Source organism: Capsicum annuum, unplaced genomic scaffold, assembly GCF_002878395.1.
Source record: "Capsicum annuum cultivar UCD-10X-F1 unplaced genomic scaffold, UCD10Xv1.1 ctg83390, whole genome shotgun sequence".
Classification (NCBI taxonomy): Eukaryota; Viridiplantae; Streptophyta; class Magnoliopsida; order Solanales; family Solanaceae; genus Capsicum; species Capsicum annuum.
The window spans coordinates 54,747-74,682 of record NW_025894259.1 but is presented as its reverse complement, the minus strand read 5'-3'; the positions used below and the strand labels follow the sequence as shown (position 1 = coordinate 74,682).

Genomic DNA, 19,936 nt, shown 5'->3' with positions numbered 1-19,936 from the left:
GAGGATAACCCTACGACTATAAAAATCAATTTTGTCATGAACTGGTAACATTCATGATACTCTGGATCAACATATCCAGCTGTTCCTTGAGGAGTAGTTGAGACATGACTAGCATCATTCGGGGACAATCTCGAAAGTCAAAAATCTGCAACTTTGACACGACAATTGTTGTTAAGGAGTATGTTGCTAGTCTCACATCATGATGTATTATGGCATAAGAATGGAGGTAAGCTAATGCACTAGCAATTTCTACAATGATATTCATCCGTATAGGCTATGGAAGGAATCCGTCCTTTGCTCTATCCCCATTCAACTGATCTTCCACTGTTCCATTGGGAATGAGTGCTTTGATGTGAAACCATAAAGGGTTACGAGCTTAGTGTATTTCCCTTGTACTTCCCTAATAACCTCTTCTCAACAAAGTAATCTTCATGGACTGGAGAGAACTGGAATCCAGTAGCCAATATAAAAAGTTAAGGAGAATATGTGGATTGTGGAAGTTCAAATGTTAATTCCAAGACGCTTTATGAAGGTTCTATAATAGCAGAACTTAGTTATTAAGCCATAGTTAGATTATTTAGACTTATCCAGCATGCAATTGATGAGTTCTCGTCCTTGCTAGGGCCTCTAAATTGAACCCAGAGAATGGCGAAAACAAAAATTTATCGATAGGTGTACATGGGAAGAAAAAGAACAGTACATCTCAACATGAATATTCATGATTTATCAGTCATTTCAAGACTACTCTTCGATTGAGTAGGGTTAATACATCTCCAAAAGAAACCTAAACAACTACCCATTACGTTCAGAATAATCGCTGAAGTTGTTGCTGGTAATGCAACTGCTGGTGAGGAGAAATCGGAGGTTGCTAAAACCACGCCCAAGGTGAAATTTTTCATGCCCACTTGCAAGGGAATACAGAAACGTTAACATCATTAGCTGCCTATATCAATGGGAAAAATAAGTGGACAGAGAGTGAGAAGCTTCTTTTTTATTTAAGGCTCCATTTGGCTGGAAGTAACAACTAGTTCAAGATGAAGTACATTTCAAACGATAATTATCTAAACCATTTTCCTGAATTTAGTTGAAATTGTACGAGTCTGTGGAAGAAAATGGTATAGGGAGGCAATCTCTATTCCGTTGGGTACAAATTTTTTGCAACAAAGAGCAATTCTTAACTTCAGAAATTAGAACAAAAGTGTAAATCATAACAGGGAATATATTGGCTTCATCCATGAGAAATATGTGTCATTCAGAAGTGATCAAACAGGGTACTGCTTAAATAAGTCTCAGGCTACTAAAATCAAAATAGGAACTTGTTATCAATGTGATCTTTTCCATGCTTGACAAGAATTTAACAAAGTAGTACATGTGGGAGTCTTACTCCCATCAAGAATATATCTCGATGGATACAACTCGTCTTTGAGGTTCGCTAAAACCAGCCAAAGCAGCAGAAAGATACCTGATGAAGATCTCATCTTATGACATAATCACATGGATGCTAAATATGGCCAATAGATTGAAACAAAGAAACAAAGATAATCTTACCCAACAAAGAAACTAGCAAAATCAAGTGATGAGAAGGACACCACAACCAGCCCAAATTCACTAGATAGCATATTCTGAGCACAACTAAGTATGGGTAAATCAGAAGAGAATGACATGCCAACCACGGAGGATCTCAGACGACCAACATTTTTTGAGAATATACTGAGCAGGAAAAGGAAAAAAAGACGGTGTGAGAAAGGGATGAAACAGAAAAGGACAGTTGAGTAAATATTCAGGCAAAAATAATTTAGGATCAACAACTAAACCTGGCAGAAACAAGAGATGTAGCTAAGAGACAACCAATGTTGATTTCCTTGTTCAAATCCACTAGATTGGAAGTTTTCCAACAATGTGAGGGTTCACATAATCTGAATAGGAAAAAAGCTTAAATGTGTCACTGAATTATCAGAAATGACTCATTTATCCCATCCATTAAAAGTTGAGCTTATTCATGCCATCGCCAATATAAAACCGATTTTAACAGTGGTTTTCAAAAGAACTGCTTTGCCACGTGGCCTCTTATTAGAGGTCCACGTTATTTTTAAATTTTTTTTTAAGTTTTGATCCATTAAGAAGAATTCATGCACACTCAACCTATCACCTTAACCCATTTTAATATTATTCTTAATTTTGACCCTAGATTTAAACATATATATAATCATTTAATCTTCGAACATGAAATTTACACACTTAAATACTACGTTAAAAATAATATAGGTTAGAATAATTAATAATTTAAAATGACAAATGAATAAATTGTGATTAAAAAATAATTTGTTTTGACTCTCGAAATCTGAATATCATTTAGGACGAAGAGAATACCACATACATGAAGGACCACAACTTTTAATTAGGAAGAATACCTAAAAATTCCTTCTAAATTTGAATTATAAGTTGTATAATTGAATTATTGGTAGTCTTAATTATTTCGTGGACTTGACTATTTGGTAGCCTTTATACTCTTTAACGTGGACGAGACGTAGAGCATAATTTATTTTTAGGCGTGTTAGAGTTTAAAAAAATATAAAATAAATAAAAGACCACCATCTAGGTACGTAGGGTGTTTTCAGTCCACATATTTTTTAGTGTTATTTGGTACCTTCTCACCCAGACACTATTTATGTGTATATTAATGGATCTTTAATGTGTATATTAAAGAATCCACCCACGCAGAAAAAAGTTATGCTCTACGTCTCGTCCACGTTAAAGAGTATAAAGACTACCAAATAGCCAAATTCACGAAATAATTAAGACTATCAATAATTCAATTACAAAACTTATAATCCAAATTTAGAAGAGATTTTTAGGTATTCTTCCTAATTAAAAGTTGTGGTCCTTCATTTATGTGATATTCTCTTCATCCTAAATTATGTGATGATGTTTGAATTTCGAGAGTCAAAATAAATTAATTTTTAATCACAATTTATTCATTTTTTATTTTAAATTATTAATTATTCTAGCCTATATTATTTTAAACGTAGTATTCAAGTGTGTAAATTTTATGTTCGAAGACTAAATGATTATATATATGTTTAAATCTAGAGTCAAAATTAAGAGTAATATTAAAGTGGGTTAAGGAAATAGGTTGGGTGTGGGTGAATTCTTCTTAGTGGATCAAAACTATAAAAAAAATTAACTTTTTTTAAAAAAATGACGTGGGCCTCTAATAAGAGGCCACGTGGAAAAGTAGTTTTTTAGAAAACCATCGTTAAAAAGTAATGGCATGGATGGACCAGTTTTATAACAGCGATGGCATGAATGAGCCCAACTTTTAACGGATGACATAAATGAGTCATTTCTGATAGTTCAGTAGCATATTTGAGCCTTTTCCCATCTGAATATGATCAAAGTTCTCATTGATTTTTGAGGATAAAATAAACAGGAACTAATCATGACAGTAGTTCTGTAAGTACGATGAAGTTACCAAGTAATGTGTATTGCTGTAGCACGGACTGAATTTGTAGAATTTTGAACAATATTTCATAAGGAACATGGATAGAAGGTTTCATGCAATGGTAGTTATAGTTATCATAGGATCTAATTTAGATGGTGGCGTAAGAGGAAACTTAATGAGATCTCAGAGCACTGAGAATAAGTAAATAATAGAAATTAAGATTTGCGGTAATTGCTTAGGTCTAGCTTGATATGAAGGCATTTATGACATCAAAAGAATGTAGGTACTGATCAATATCAAATTAAAGTAAGTACTGAACATCAAAGTAATGTAAGTACTGAACCTCAAACTAATGCAGGTACTAAACATCAAACTAAAGAGGTACTGAACATTAAACTAATGAAGGTACTGAACATCAAACTAATGTAAGTATTGAACATCAAATTAAAGTAGGTACTAAACATCAAACTAATGTAAGTACTAAACATCAAACTAAAGTAAGGACTGGACATTAAACTAAATTATGGTAAACACAAGTCTAGACAATCATTACAAATTCAAATTCATATAAAGCTACATGAAGTATTTGATTGATGATTTGCGTTGTTATCAGGTGTCGAGCCCATTACATTCAGTGGTGAAACAAGTTCATTCTCCCCCGCTTCAACAAGCTGACATAGTTAAAATAATTAATATTCAATACAAATCACCATAGTAGTGTTCTGTAAAACTCTTATCCTAAGCCTCCAGAAATTTACACTACTTAACAAGGTTGATTGGTGGGTGCAAAACTACCAAATCAGTAAATTATCTTATGCCAGAGCATAGAATAAAAAACATTCATACGTTTGAACTACCTATTCCATAGCTAATCAAGAGAAATAGAGAAAGAATCTGAGACATATGGAGTCCAAACAACTATACCCAGCTTAATATAATTAAGAACTAAGTCCATACTTTGAATATGATCAATCAAAAACTCAAGCATGGACTATAAATTTTAATAAAGTAAATCAGATAGAGGTTGTTTTATTTTGATACCACAAAGAAGTATTATGTTATTAAGCTGATCAGAATATGTTGTAACAGAAGAAGTACAATCTATATTTACTTCTTACCTATGGTTGAGGAGCAAACAGATGAGTAAATTCTTCAGGAATCTCTCCTTACTTTGATATTATGTAATTCTTCAGTGCATTCAGGGTTACTTCCAATTGACACTCGAAACGCGCAACCTTTTGACACAAATAGGTAGAAGTTGTTGATGATTCACCATATCTAGATGAAGACATGCTCAACTCACTACATCGCCGCTTGGTATTCACGAATGTGTTTGATGGAGTTGCTCCCATGCCCATACATCTTACTCTTTCAGAGTGCTCTGCCCCTGATATCTTTCCAATAATATCTTCAAGGGAAACATTAGACTCATTGATGTTACACTGAGTCATATTCAATTTAATTCTTCCCACAAGCATAAAATATCAATAGTAAGAACAAAATAGTGAGACTTGAGATGAAAAAATTATACAGTAATAATGAAATTAAGTAAAAAAAAATATACTGATGCCATACTTATCGCTATAGTTTGAGCCTTATCATTCACAAATGATCCATTCTTTCTCTTATGAGTTTCAATAAATATTTGTCCGTGACTAGGAAGTTTTTCAGTTTTCAGAAACTAATAAAGAAATGTATTACCACTTACAAATATTATCCTAAAACATTTTAAATAAAGAAAAATAAAATTATTAAGTTAATGTTGTACTAGTTCATATCGTCTTCTCGAGTTAGCTTTTGAACCACCAGTGTGTGGCATTGTTTGCTTCCTATGAATTTTCTTATTTCTTCTACAAAGCTCCTATCAAAAAAACAAATACAACTTAAAATTTTCATCTCTATTTAATTATGATAAGACCAAACTTACTAACATAATCTGAAGCTTACAATTGTTGATGGTTTCAGATGATAGGCAACAAAACTAGCTCATTGATCTTTTGTTATACTAGTTGGTACATTTCTGATAATCTCATTTTTTCTTTTGGTTGGGTCAAATATTCATTCCATAATCTCTGCCTATGTGTAGCCTACTTCTTTGAAATGCTAGCATTGCAATACCTGTATGTAGTATACTTACTTGGCCGAAAAAGAAAACGAGACTTCAAATAAAAAAGTTAGTTTTCTCATGTATTTTAAAATCTTTTTGATATCAGTAAATATATATGTAAGAATAATTGTACCTTTAGTATTATTTCAAATTAGTCTTCCATGTATTTCTTAGGCATGCTCAATGGCCTTGACCACTTCTAAAAATTAATCGGAAATAAATTATAATCAATTGTCAATGATCCACAGTATCCAGCGAGCAATCCTTGCGTATCACCATATGCTGCATCATACTCATCAAAATTCACAACAATGCGCTCTCCAATAGGAAGGTAATTAATCTCATTGACTTTGACATTAATCTGCTTGATAGTGTTTTCTGAGTCATTTAAGAAGAAAAATCAATCACTCAATCAAAAAGAAAAAAACATAAGATACTCATAAGTTAAAGTCAAAATTACATAAGACATATATACCTTCGGTCGCTACTCTCCAATATTTTGGAGATGAACACCGACGAATAGATGTCAAACTTGAATTACAAGGCAGAATTAAAGCTTGTTCTTGCTGCTCACAAGATCATGGAGTTTCTTCTTGTTGTGGGGGAGTTGGAACTTGTTCTTTTTGGGGGAAAACATGAGCTTGTTGTTGTTGTTGGACTTCATGAACTTGTGAGTGATTTGTTGAAGCATCTGGGAGGACTTTGGCTGCTGGAGTAGTTGATAATAAAGCATGTCCATTAGCAGACTTTAGTGGATTCTTAAAACGTTTAATCTTCGGCATCACTGCACATTCATAAGAAAAAAAGCAAACCAAATATGAAGATATCTAAGATAACAAGTTAATACCAAGTAATTGATAAAAATGATGTGTTCAGTGCCATACGAATAGACAGAGAATCGATAAACTACACCACATCATAATATTAATAAAACTTAGTAGTGAATGAAATAACATATACATCTACATCCCAAATATGAAGCACAAATGTGTATCCAACAATCTTGTTGATGAAAACAACATGTATATTTAGAAGAATCTAAGAACAAAAAGTTAAAAAAAATAGATCTAGTGGTAATATATCAATTCATCTCTCCAAAATAAATCATAAGAAAATTTATAGCTCTATAAGGGGAAGTTTTTCACCAAGAAAATGATAGAACAGGGGATGGTGGGAAGATGCAGGGGAGGTGGAAATTTGGAGGGAAAAACAATACAGAAAAGCTAGGGAAAAAAACATAGATATTTTCTTACGTTTTCCTCTCTTTATTTTTCTTATTAAGTTTTAATTTTCATTTAATAGAAGCACATTTTAAAAATTGAAATAATTCGTTTGGTAAGAGATACTCTATAGATGTTTGTAACTGTGCAACTTAAGAAAAGTGTATGAATCAACTGGGGCTTGGAATCCCTTTATTTTTAATAGTCTTAGATCGTATATATTTGAGTCCATAGGGTTACCTAGTATGTGAACAATCCTGAGTGAGAGCTGAGGTTTCTACGAAAGTTGGCAACTTTTGGTGTCTCTTTTATATTTGTGTCCTATTATGTCATTGTTTATAATCTATGATTAGTTATGATGTTTGTTTGCAAAGTGGACTCTTATTTATGCCTCTGTCATCACCCAATCCATATTCATCTTCATTGCCATCCACTCCAATAGGACGATGAGGAAAATAGTTGTTGTATTAGGTTGAGAACCATGATGTCTCAGATACAAATCACAACAGAGAAAAAAAATTGGTGCTTTTTTTTTTCCATTTAGTTGAGTTGAGATTCGGTTCATTTTGTGCAAACTATTTAACTTATTTATTATCGGTTCTTATATGTGTTGAACCTTTAACGACCCAATATGATATCATTTGATTCGTTCTGGCTTAATGATTATTCATCAATTAGTTATCAAGTTATTGGTCAGTCAGTTTATTTGATATAAAAATCGAAACAAAAAAATTAAAGTATCTTTTATATACTCCACTACTGACTTCTCGTCTAATGGTCCGAACCCATCGAATTCCGTTGCCACTGCGAGCAGAGATTACAATTGATAATCGATGGAGATGGTAGAGTTAGGGTTGAGAGGCGAATGGAGATTGGGCTAAAGGTATATTTAGAGTGAAATTTATATGTATGTTTTGATAATGATTATACATGCATATTGTGATTAGTTAGTTGCAATAGTGTTTGGGATATTTGTACTCGATATAGTTCAATATGCTTAGACGTAAGTTATGACTAATGGCTCGCTCAATATTTGTTGCGGACACGAGATATGGTCACACAAACCTTTGAGTATAGTGTGCGACATAAATATCTATACATAAGCAGAGAGTCATTACAATGAGTAATTTATTAAGGGCAAAATGTTATTTAAAGTAACAAATTTCTCTTAAATACCATCAACCGTTGACTTTTCTCCCAATATTTTTTTATAATCTATATCTATATCTATAATATATTAAAAGTGTGAAGATCCTTATAAAAGTAAATTGAACTTTTTGCCCTTCATTAAAGGACTTTTCTTTAGATAAAATCATATTTTTACTATTTTCATTATATTTAGCAATTTAAATTTACTATATTTTAAGGTATTAAATCTTTCCTTATTTAACTATATCACAATTCCTAAAATTTAGAGTTTAGAAATAGAAATTAATTAAAATTTTATCATATTCTATATACTAATTCGAATTGGTTCCAAATAGAAGTAGGTTACATGCAAGTTTCGAGGTATTTTAATTTTTTTACAATTTTCCTTTTACTATTTTTTTCAAATAAAATTAATAGATAAAGACATATATATGTTATATTTTATTCCCCAAAACTTCCAACAGCTCACGTATCTTTTTTATGGATTTTTCGATTTATTTCTTAAATGAAATTTTCAACGTGTTGTTTATATTGAAATTAAGTTTTTAGTCCTCTTTTTATTAGAATAGGAGTTCCTAACAAATTAATAGGAGATAAATTACGTTATTTAATCGCATGTGTTTTAAAAAAAGGAGAAAAAGTATTATTTTTTTTTAGAAAAAGATCTAAATTTGTCGTAGGAATAAAGAGGATACTAGAGTTAATTTTTGATAATAAGTCTCTAATGTGTTCTTCATAATTGATTCTATTCTTTTGATAGTTTTGCATTTTTTTTTTTGTAGTTGAAAATTTATGATCGAAAATTAGATGACAAGCATGTTGCCACTGAATGAAGAGGTCGAAAAATTAATGGTCTACCTCTTCCCTTTTTATTTCTTTATTCAAATAAATTTATTGTTCAATTCAACTTTACGTTTATTATGATAAATATGAAGGTCAGGCCATAAAACTTAAAAAATTATATACTTTCAAATTGTTAATCATTTAAAGAAATTTCAAAATGTATAACAATTAAAATTTATCATTATGAGATTAGTTTATACAAATTTTTTTGAGACAAACGTACTTAAATTAAAAGCGTGAAGGACCTTAGAAATATTGTTTGAAAGTGTGAGGGATCTTTAAGAAGTGACTTCAACTTTTTGCACTTCATTAAAATTTTTCGTAATACATAAAATTATTTAATTTTAAATAATCAAAAGTTACAAGTTCAAGACTTTTTTCATTAGTTTAAAAATTCTAGACCAACTAAAGTTGGTTTTAAGAAGATCTGAAAAATCTAGAAATAAATGTAAAGCATTAGACTAGAAAAATATAAAAAGTACCAAAATTTTAAAGGTTTTAAGTAAGTAATCAAAGATTTTTTAAAGATTTAACTTTAAAAATAAGGAAAGATTTTAAATATAGAAAAGATAAAAATAAAATTATCATACTATAAATATGGTTCAAATCGATGCGTCTCTCTTAGGCTCTAGCAGCAACGAAAAGAGGTACTGCATGACAAATGCAAAAGTGACGATTTATTAACCACTTGAAACTTCTGATGGTAAAATATATATGTGTTTACAATAAAATATATGTTATGTTTATATTATCTATCTCTATATCCATAATCTATAATCTATAATATATTAAAAGTGTAAAGAGTCTTAGAAATATTGTTTAGAAGTGATTTGAACTTTTTGCACTTCATTAAAACCTCCGCAATAGACAAAATCGTCTAATTTTTAAATAACTAAAAGTTACATGTGCGAGGTGCGTGCCACTGTGAAGATCCTTAGAAAAGTTGATTCGAACTTTTTGCTCTTCATTAAAAGAATCCACTTTAGATAAAATCGTCTTTTCATAATTTTTCTCAAATTATTATTTATTATAATATCAAATATTGACTATAATAAATGCCCTCAACTAATCCTAATTCTACCCAAAATCCACCATCCTAATTTAACCCCAAAACCTCAATATATTACTCCTACATTTCTACCCAATATTACTGTTTATTTTGGTTTGACTTTAGATACAATTTTGCCGAAGAAAAAAAATTAGGTTTAGCTTTTGCATTCTTTAATATTTTGTCTTTTTTGTTTCTTTTATTGAGTAGGATTACTGTTTATTTTGGTTTAAACTTTAGATACGATTTTGTCGTAGAAAAAAAATAGGTTTAGCTTTAGTATTCTTTAATATTTTTTTGTCTTTTTTGTTTCTTTTAATTATTAAATTTAAAGATTATATATAAAGTGTACAAAATCAACAATTGACAATAGATTCTCTTATTTTGATAATTTCTTGTGTTTCTTTTTCAGTTGAATTTTCTTTAATCAGAAGATCAGATTAAATAAGTATGTTGCCACTAAATAAAGAAATCAAAGGTTACATTGATTTTACATGCTATTTATTTTTTTAAAAATTTAGGTTTACATGCAATTTGATTTTATTCCGATAACATAAAGTAAATAACTTTTATATATAAATAAAATGACAACGTAACTTTTGAAGAAAAAAAAAAAATCTTCACTTGTTTGCTTTTATTCTTTTTCAACTAAAGATTTTTATTTCTTTTTGCCTATTTGATTTTGAATATTGTATACAGAGTTGCACTTTTATTTTCTCCTTTTTCGATCTTAGCTTGAGGTTATTATATTTTTTCTCTAGCACTGGTCAACTCTTTCAGGTATATTTTCTTTGTATAAAATTTATTATTTTAATTAATTCATACAAACCTCAATTTATTGTGTATCAATGATAAGTCCGTGTAAATATTTTTCTTTAATTGCATTTTTTTTGTTGTTGTTTGACATAAACAGTACAACTTTCTCTTCAAAACTATGTTGAAGATTAGACATATAAATATCAAAAGTAATAAATTGGATACAATAAGAACCAACCCAAGAAAAAAATGACATACTATTCTAATCAAGATATTTTTCAGTAATTGAAGTTTTTTTCAGTTTGACATGAATAATCTAACTTTCTCTCCAAAAGATTATTATTAGTATTTTTGTTTTTATTATTTTTGATAATACAAAATTTTCATTTATTACTTTTTTTTACATGTTATTTAGTTATTTTTACAATATTTTAAGGACTTCTAAAATGTATGGAATGTATGAGTAGAAGTTTCTTTAAAATCTTTGTTTATGGAAAGTAAAATCTGAAAACTTTGAATAGAAAATCTAATACGACTAGTGCTCATTTTATTTTCTTTCTAAAAATAAAATATATCGTCTTTTCACATTTTCCTCAATTATTATCAAAAAACAATTATCCTTAGTTTTTGTAAAACTTGCAATTTATTTTCCATTGTTATGTTTTGACTATCTTTTCTCTTAATGCCCAATTTTGAACATCTTTCTCAAATTGAGGTGTATAATGAGATCTACTAGATAGCTGAACAAATTTTATGATAGAAATCGTAGATAATATTATTTGTTGGACTTTATGTTAGCGATGATAAGTAATATCAAAAGCTTCTCTATAGCCACATATATCCATCAAGTATTCTTTAAGGTTTGTTTCTCTTCATCTTCTCCTCCTTTTTTGTGTTTTTTTTTTTTTTTAAATTATAATGAAGAAAAGGTGATAATATAGTTTAGTTGATTTGATTTCTTTTTTAGTTTTTTGTAAGAAAATTTACAACTTAATAATCTCTAGCCTAATTTTAATTTCTCTCTCTTTCATATAGAATTTACTGAATTGTTTGATTAACGTGAGATTATTTTCTAAATAACAACAACACCAACAACAAACTCAGTATATTTCCACATTGTAGGGTCTGGGGAGGGTATAGTGTATGCAGTCCATCCACTACCTTTACAGAGGTAGAGAGGCTGTTTCTGATAGACGCCCGACTCAAGATAAAAGACAATATACACAAGCATCAAGAGCATAGAACACGATAAAATAACATAGGTACGTCATCCACAAAAATATGTACATTGTCAAATAAAGGACACCAAAGTCCACCTAAATACTGAGTACGACTCAACCATTCCCTTAGCCCTCTATCCTAATTCTTTTCCTCCATATCTTCCTATCTAGGGTCATGTCCTCAGTCAGCTGTAACTGCTCCATGTCACATTTAATCACTTCTCTTCAGTATTTCTTCGGCCTACCCCTGCCCCGTTTAAAACCTTCCAAGGCCAATCTCTCACACCTACGAGTGAGAAATTTGTCTTAATAGTAAAACTTGTTGAGACACTATTTTTATTGTTTCTCTGTATCCATGTTACGAATTAAATTTTGAAATTATGAATGAAGCGTGCATAAAGAGTATGACTATATTTGATGTGGTAGAAAAAATATACAAATTATTTGATCAAGAATAGGGGATTGAAATGATATGAAATTTGCAGGTCAAATTTATCACTTCTACAACGCAACCAAGTTAAATTGCAAAACTTTATGGATTATCAAGAACTAACATCAACTTACTAAAAACATCAACACTAATTTTAAGGGTTGTCAATATATTTCACCTATCTTATTTGTATTTTAGATATTTATAAAGATTATATAAGTAATTGAATAAATTCTCCATCTTTACACCTCCAACGATGTTGAATTTAATAATTGAATTTATTTTTATTAATTAAATAAATATCGTATTTAGTGTAGCACTTAAACTTATCAAAATGAGGTACACGCGCGAAGCGCGTATACCTAAAATAGTATAATAATATACACCGAATACGTTATTATGAAATATATTTATTCTAATAATGAAAATTTTCAAAAAATTAAATTATTCTTGGAAATTGGTAAATAGAATAATTATTGTGTAGGGTGAAACTGTCGAAATATTATGCAATTATAACAGATCATATAAAATATTTATTTTATGACTGTTTGTGGAACGCCCCAAGAGTACACTCTAGCGTCACATGGTGCTTACAGTCCCGAGGGACCACAAAATAACCCATGAGCTGGTACCTGCTGTGAGTACTGAATAACATAATCATAAATGTGGAAGAATAATCGATATGCCGTAAGGTTTTAATATCTGAAACAAATACTGAATTATGAATCTGAAGAAATAACTATCTGAGTCTGAATAAATACTGAAATCTGAGATAAACTGACTAACTAACTGACATGTCAACTGAAATCTGAATACTGAATAACTGATTGTAGTGTCTGAAAGCTTCTAAACTGAATAACTGTGAGTTGATGGGACAGACCCCAACTAACTCCACTAACTATTGAACTAGAGACGTAAAGTAAAATAGTCCGTCCTTGAAATATAAGGACTCACCACTGCTACTTCTGTGAGCCTGAGAAGTCTAAGCGTAATTCGAGAATGGGGCATCCGAACTTATGATATGATACATCATAGCGCAAAAGAAAAAGTATGTGATCGATACTTTGAATGTACTGGTATGCTAAATGAGGTAGACTAATAAGCATGATTCATGAACATGGATAAATAATCGCCTGAATATGTATGTATTACATAAGGTATTGAATAAAAGGCATAAAATCTGGAGTTACTAAGAATATGTGAAATCTGTAAATACTGAGGATGTATGACCAAGCATGTAACATGAACTGAATAAAATCTATAAATTGAAATATTGAAATAACTGATATCTATAAGCTTTGGTCAAACAACATTGAGACTGAGTGTCTGAACTGATTATTGGACTGAAACTTTACTGAGACTGTGGGAGGTATCATCTAACCGACATGCCCTGATCTGAGCTAATCGGAGTCCAACCTGTAACCCCAGTTGGAAGGGTGTTAGTATCGTGACATGGGTACTAACACTGGCTATGTGGATCCACTATACTAATGTACTGTCCCGAAGGACTAAGGGTGTCAAGACTGAATTGACGGGTAACCCTTGCGAGATAGTCAAGCCTAAACTGACGGGTGACTTTTTATCCCCTACGCTGGCTACGTAGTTTTGGAGTTTAAGGACTGCTACTAGCGACTCTGCCTATCTGACGGGGAAGTCGCCATCCCTACACTCGCTTGGTGCTAAATCCTACTCCCAACTGAAAGACACTGAAATACTAGACTATTCTGAGTTTAACTGACTTTTCTGATAATGCTCATAACATAATCTGAAGTTATTCTGAAGATTCTGAAATGAGACTAATTGAAAGCTATGGATTTTGGGCATTCAATACCCCCAGGACTCAAAAACAAAAATAGTTAACATTATACTTGAGCTTAAAGGACATAACATGCAAGCCTTTATGAAATCTTCACTCTTGTAGGCATTTTATCAAACACTTGTAGTTCATAGTTTATTCAAATCATGGGAATGTTATGGGACTTGTAGTAATAGCATGAATTCAACATGAATAGCACTAAATCATGATTTAATTCAATGAACACAATATTAAAACGTGGAGAATTGAATAGCAACAATAATTTCATTTATACATAGTGTAAAATCATAGTTCATGGAGATTCATGGGTGAAATCATAATCTAAAATCAAAATAACTTGAAAGGATCATAATTTTTGCAATTTAAACCGGATACTTGAACTCTATGGGTGGAAGAAACTCAAGGATGAACATCTAACATACCTGGGTTACTGAATTTGAGAGGATTGATTGAGATTTGATCTTGTATTTGAGAGCTAGGGTTTTAATGGAGAGAAATTTGATGAACAATGAGCATATTTTGCTCAATTTCAAGATTAATCTTTTGTTTACAAGATTTGGGGGCTTGATGAAAAACAAGATTACCTTTGCGATTTAAAATTCTGCAACTAGGATGCCGATTAAGGCCTCACTGCAACGCGGTGAGTAGGTCATCGCGATACCCACCGTCACGGGATGAAATCGTGGTGACTCTCTGGATCGTGACAATTGTTGTTTTGGGGTTCACCGCGATACGGTGTAACCGTGGTGACCCTCTAGAAATTGACAATACCAAAATGGTCTTCATCGCAACGTGATGACATGCTCATCGCGATACTCACTGCGACACGGACTATTCACGGTGAGATACTATTTTGTCAATTCGAATACGGTCCAATCTCCATTTAAAAAACCTGAAACTTACCTGAAACAAGCTATTTTCCAGCTTCTAAGTGTTATAACTACGTACTAACGGGTTGGATTGAGCTAGAAATATTTAGGGTATTACAGTTTGAACCTGACACAATACAAATTATAGAAGTCATTATGAATTAAGTATGCAAGCATTTTATGGCGGTTCTCTTAAAACCGTCAAAATAGTATTAATAACAGACGAATTTTTGGCAACATTGAAAACCTTCATTTTATGCTCATTATGGTGGTTATAAACCGTCACTACACCCAAAATAAATCGTCAGGATTATTCTGATCTTTTGTAGTGCAAAACCCTACACAAGAAAATCACCATAACAAGGAGAATTTTAGGGATGTTGAAACACACGCCACAAATCAAAAGTATAGTGGGGGGCTTTTACAATCTCCAGAGTTAAACCGCCCCAAAAATAATTATTTGTGGGAGTTAACATAAGCGCTACAAAATAAATATGTAGTGGGTATTTCTTATAACCTCCATAAATAAACTGCCACAATTTAACAGTTTTTTGGTAGTGTGTGGTCGCTTTTAAAAAAAAACACTGCTTTTGAGACCTCAACTTTTGATTGTTTTTGTGGTCACAAAAGTAGAAAAAACGACCACATGTGGTTGCTTTTCCTGTTTTTTCTAGTAGTGAAACGACCTACATATGAAAAACTAATAATGAAAAACATAAAATCTATTGGGAGAAAATCTCCGCCCTAAAAAAAAACTTTTAAACGACTACATTATGGATGTTATTATGTTGTGGCTTAAGAAAGGAGATCTTCTATTTATAGAACTACAAAATTCTTTCTCCAAGAAAGAAGAAACCTAATAGGAAAAAGAGATCTTTTCCAATAAGGAAATATTTTTCCATAAAGAAAAGTAATTCTAATTATGGTAGAAAATCAGGTGAAGTAGGAAATTCAGGGCAAATCGTGACAAATCTTCCATTAGCCTGAATTTTTGGCAAATCAATCTTGATTTTCTTTTTTTCTTTACATAATCTACATCTAATCTGCATCATTGCTGCTTGTCATGGTTAAAAATAACGTTTAAAATATTATGAGTTAAAAATAATTTCAAAAATATCATATTTTTTATTTTAAAGATACAGCTGCATGCATGAATGTTGAAACTATGCTTTAAACTCCTTCTCCACATGTAGCTAAACAAAGATCTTCACTATCATCAAATTGGTTGTATCTTGAAATTGAACCCCCTATTGAACTTGTTTAATCTCATCTCACCACACCATTGGACCATTGAACCATAGGCTCTGATGCCACTTGTTGGGTTTGAAATCAAGAGGGCGTCATACGGAAGCATAAAATTTGCAAACCAAGATGGTGATAATTCAAACAACAAATAAAAATATACTATAAAAATATATTGTTAATATGATTCGGTCAAACGACCTAAATATGAAAAACTAATTATGAAAAATCATAAAACCTATTAGGAGAAAATCTCGCCCTAAACAAAACTCTTAAATGACTACATTATGGATGTTATTGTGTTGTGACTTGAGAAAGGAGATCTTCTATTTATGTTTATAAAACTACAAAACTCTTCCTCTAATAAAGAGCAAACCTAATAGGAAAAAGATTTCTTTTTCAATAAGGAAGTCCTTTTTCATAAAGAAAAGTAATTCTAATTATGGTAGAAAATTTAGGTAATATTCTCTCTCTCTCTAGAATACGATTTTTGGTTAGCAGCTGCTGAACATGGTGTAGAAAACAAAGGCTCGAGGGAGGGGGAAGAAAGGACAACTGGAGAAGGAAACTCTAGGGAAGGCACCTAGAGGTGTTCCCCAAACTATTGATGCAAAGAAAATGAAAAATGTTCAGATTCTACAAGGAATCATGCCGATTGATTTCGCACAGATGGGCGAGTCATCCAAAAGTCAGAAAGGAACACCAGAGGTGAGACCGACAACTGTATTTGGAAGTCGGTCATGGGCGGAGGAGATTGAAACAGAGAAACTCGCTGAAAAGCAGAAAAGTGCGATAGAAATAGGACTAGAAAAAAAGGACAAGCGACGTGGAGTGGAATTGTTGGTACACCAAAAAGTATAGAGGGTTTGGACCTAACAATGGAGATGAACCCTAATCAAAATATAAAAATTACACTATAATATGTCAAAGATGAGATTGCTTATTGGTCCACAGCTGTAGTATGTTATGTGATGGGATCAAACCCATCTAAAGTAGTGATGGAGGGTTTTTTCAATTGAATCTGGAAAAATAGAGGAGTTGAGAAAGTGGCTCAAGTGCACAAAGGAGTCTTCCTGGTGCAATTTGATTGCCTAGAAGAGCGGGAAAGAGTGGTAGAGGAAGGAATTTTGACGTTTGACAAAAAACTAGTGGTGATTAAACCCTGGAGAGCAAACATTGATGTTACAAAAGAGGCAATGGAGAAAGTCCCAATTTGGGTCTGTTAAATGGGATTGGATATCAAATATTGGGGGAAAAATGCGTTGACGAAGATAGCAAGCCTGGTAGGAAATCTAATTAAAATAGATTATGTCACAACAAATAGGGAAAGAATGACGTTTGCTAGGGTGCTTGTTGAGGTACCTATCAATAGGGAGTACCCTAAATTGGTACTCTTTGAGAATGAAATAGGTAGAGTGATTGAACAAAAAATTGTGTATGAATGAAAGCCTATACTATGTCCAATATGTAAAGATTTTAGACATAGTGAAAATGAATGTAGAAGGAAGGAATAGGAACAAAGAAAAAGAGACATGAAAGAAAAGTAAGCTCATGATCAACCAAAAACAAAGGATCTTGGTGATCGGGATACATGGACAGAGGTACAAGGGAACAACGTGTTGGCTGTGAAAGATAATAATGAAAGCAAAATAGAGACAAGTAACTCTTCTAAATCACTTACAGAAGATATATATATAAATGATGCAGTAAGACTACCCGAACAAGATGGTAGTAGGAGAGGTCCGAGCCCTGGGAATGCAGGGGGTGGAAAGGCACCCCTGCCTGTCACACCTCTTTTTCGCTCGAGGCTTTGAGGTTGAAGGATTTTTTTAATTATAGTGGCGGTTTTGAATAGAGATTATTTTAACTTCAGAGTCGCCACTTGGAATCGAGTTATGGTATTCCAAGTCACCTTTTTGAATCCCTAATCAAAAGAAAATGACTCTTTATTATTGTCTGCAAAAACAGAAGACCGAGTAAGGAATTCTATTGACCGAGGAAAAGGTGTGAGGCACCCCTCGAGTCCCATGGTTCTAGCACGGTTGCTTTTATTAACTTATCTTAACTTAAACTATTTTGATAGTTATGTTAGTAGGCCCAAAAATTGCTTATTTTAGTATACTAAAATTATTTAAAACTCTTGTATTAAACTGGTGAAAATTAATTTTAAGGTGAACTTTGCCGAAGTGCAATATTGAATTCTCGAATTATTTTGGTCTCAGAAAGATGTGTACACCACATTCTTAATCGAGATAAATATTATAAACGCGTCTAAAATTTATCTAATATTAAAGACGTTCTTACTAAAAGTTCTATCTAATTCTAATAGTGATTTAGAGCAATTTTATTTAAAATTAATTAATTAAAATAATAAAATAATGAAATCTTATTAATGACGAAAAATAAACATAATATAATAATAATAATAATAAAATCTTATTAATGACGACAAATAAACATCATATAGTAATAATAAAATCTTATTAACAATAAAAATAAAACAACATAATATAATAATAATAATAAAATTATAAGATAATCCATATTATATTAATCTTGCTCTATACTGTATAAAATAAATTATATATTCACATAAATCCCTAGACCCTATTTCTTTCTTCTTTCTTTTCACACAAAAAAAACATTCCCTCTCTCTTCTTTCAATAACAAGGTACTAACATATGTAGAATGGATAATGGACACCAAGAACGGAAGAGAGCACCGGCGACAACCTCTGTTGGCTGACCTGCACGTCGATGTTTCACTGGTGTCTTTGAAAAGTGGGTAAAGGGAAGAGGGAATCAGCAGTGGCAGCGCGAAGCTTCGCCGGTGAGATTCGGGCTAGATTTTGGCAGTGGTGGCGCGGGGGAGAGAAAAGGGGAGCGAGGGTTGGTCGATGCGAGGAAGGGAAAGAAAAGACAGTGACAGAATCTGGAGGTGCTGGCGTGGAAATTCCAACAAGAATCAGCCGGAATAAACCCGAAAATGGGTTCGTTTTGATGGGATGATGATTTTCCAGCGATGGGAAGGGAAGAAGGAAAGGGAGTGGTGCGACATTCCGGTGTAGGAAGCGGCACCGGTGAAATCCATCTCACCGGTGTAACGATTTCCGGCGTGTTTCGCCATGATAGCGATCGGTAGCATCTCCCTGGAGAGATTCCAATAAATTGCGGGTAATGGGTGGTTGGTTTTCTTGACGGGACGATGGTTTTGGCGATCATTTCGATAGACAGATCTTTTTTTTAATTGTTTCCCTGTCTCTCTGATTTTTATTCCCATGAGTATTGAAATCAGTAGGTTTGCGTGAATGTATATTATCTGTATGACGTTTGATGATTAGTGTAGGTGCATATTTTATTACTGTATGTGAAGATATATGAATGAACTATGAGGATAATGAATTTTATATTTGCATCAGTAATTACAGGTATATCAATGTATATGAATATATTGCTATATCTAAATTTTTTTATTCAATATAATAAACAAATAATATTACATATCAAATAATAAGGTCATTAACAGAAACTTAAACATGTTTTGCTTTATTATAAAAAATCATACAGTAAATAATATAAATTCGAACAAGAACCTGTTTATGAAATAAAGTAGAAAAACTTGAATATCGTCACCGAATTCGAACTCAAAAACTTGACTTCAATTTCACACCTTTTCTCTTTTTTATCTGATGATATTTTTTGAAGTTTTTCTATCTGGATTTTTTTCTGATGTTTTTTCTTCATATGTGATTTTTGATGGATGTCAAAAGTACGTAATTTATTCTGGGGTGAGAG

The 19,936-nt window shown here is 31.9% G+C and overlaps 1 long non-coding RNA gene across 1 annotated transcript; it reads right to left on the bottom strand.

The window, feature by feature from the left end:
• Positions 1-1,297: 1,297 nt before the first annotated feature.
• Positions 1,298-1,900, bottom strand: LOC107860995. Its single transcript, XR_001671697.2, has 2 exons — positions 1,815-1,900; positions 1,298-1,710 (listed from the first exon to the last, which is right to left on the bottom strand). It is a non-coding gene; the product is annotated as an uncharacterized LOC107860995 (long non-coding RNA).
• Between the last annotated feature and the right edge of the window lie 18,036 nt (positions 1,901-19,936).